Raw genomic sequence first — 1,168 nt, 5'->3', positions numbered from 1 at the left:
TAAACATAATAATAATGACAAAAATGATACTATTAATGATAATTAATATTAATTAACAGTAAGGCTAATGATGTTACAAAAATGTAATTAATTACAACTTATAAAATTGGACCAAAGGAAATAAAACAATAAATTTAAAAAACGAACTCTGCAGCATTTGAATTAAAACAAATGAAAAGGCCTAGGCACACAACATATTATGACTGACAAAAACAAAAACAAAAAGTAAACTATTCCATGAATACTCACAAAGAAAATGTGTCTGTATGTCCGTGACTTTCAAAACATTCTTATCCTCTAAAAGTTCAGAATGGGTAAACGACAACTGCACAAATGTTCAAGGCCGACAGTCCGATAACCCGTCTCATTTGCCGTCGCCACAGTCAGTTGCGTCCCCTGTGGTCTAGCATTGTGATGCTATGTATCCTCTGTGCACACAGGGGATGATCAAGAGAAGGAGAGAGAGCGAGGGAGAGCGGGGGAGAGCGGGGGAGAGAGAGCGAGAGCGGGAGAGAAAGAGAGAGAGAGAGAGAGAGGAAGAGAGAGAGAGAGAGAGAGAGAGAGAGAGAGTAAGAGAGTGGAGTAAGTGACGGGTGGAGTGAGGGAGAGAGGGAGGCGAAAGTGAGAGTAAAGCTGAGACCTGGGCTTGATTGGTTCGGTAGCAGATTTAGGATAATAGTGAGTAAAAAGAGAGACTGCGAGCTGAAGGAGTTGTGTCTGTCTGTGTGTGTGGGATGAGTATATACTGAGGAGGGAAGGGAGGGAGGTGGGAGGAGAGAGAGAGGGTGGTTGGGGTAGGCAGTGCGGCAGGGTCGTGAAGCCTGCGCGGGAGTGAGGGGTTTGGGATGAGTGTGTCTGTGTGCGTGTGTGTGTCTCTCTCTCTCTCTCTCTCTCTCTCTCTCTCTGTGTGTGTCTCTCTCTGCTGTGAGACAGAGGCGCAGTTTCCTGAAATATCTGCGCAATAATATTAGTCCAGCCGTGACAGAGCATGGCACTAATACAAAATCAATGGACTTCTTTGGACGCTAATCGGTTATTTCTGATTAAAAGGTTGTTGGGTTATTTTTTAAATTTAGAAATACTTGTGATACGACCTTTCTCCGGGGATAAGCAAGTGGGCGTGTATGTGAGTGTGTGTGTGTGTGTGTGTGTGTGTGTGTGTGTGTGT

At 43.9% G+C, this 1,168-nt stretch overlaps 1 protein-coding gene across 1 annotated transcript in view; it reads right to left on the bottom strand.

The window, feature by feature from the left end:
- The window catches only part of LOC101849122, a 145,993-nt gene extending 145,497 nt beyond the window's left edge, over window positions 1–496 (bottom strand). The window contains exon 1 of the mRNA XM_005095837.2: window positions 250–496. The gene's annotated coding sequence lies outside the window, so the exon portion shown is untranslated. The remainder of the gene's footprint in view (window positions 1–249) is intronic.
- Window positions 497–1,168: the final 672 nt, after the last annotated feature.

The sequence above is a fragment of the Aplysia californica genome, unplaced genomic scaffold (genome assembly GCF_000002075.1).
Source record: "Aplysia californica isolate F4 #8 unplaced genomic scaffold, AplCal3.0 scaffold00114, whole genome shotgun sequence".
Lineage (NCBI taxonomy): Eukaryota > Metazoa > Mollusca > Gastropoda > Aplysiida > Aplysiidae > Aplysia > Aplysia californica.
Note: the sequence above shows the minus strand (reverse complement) of the source record. Positions and strands in the feature narration are given on the sequence as shown.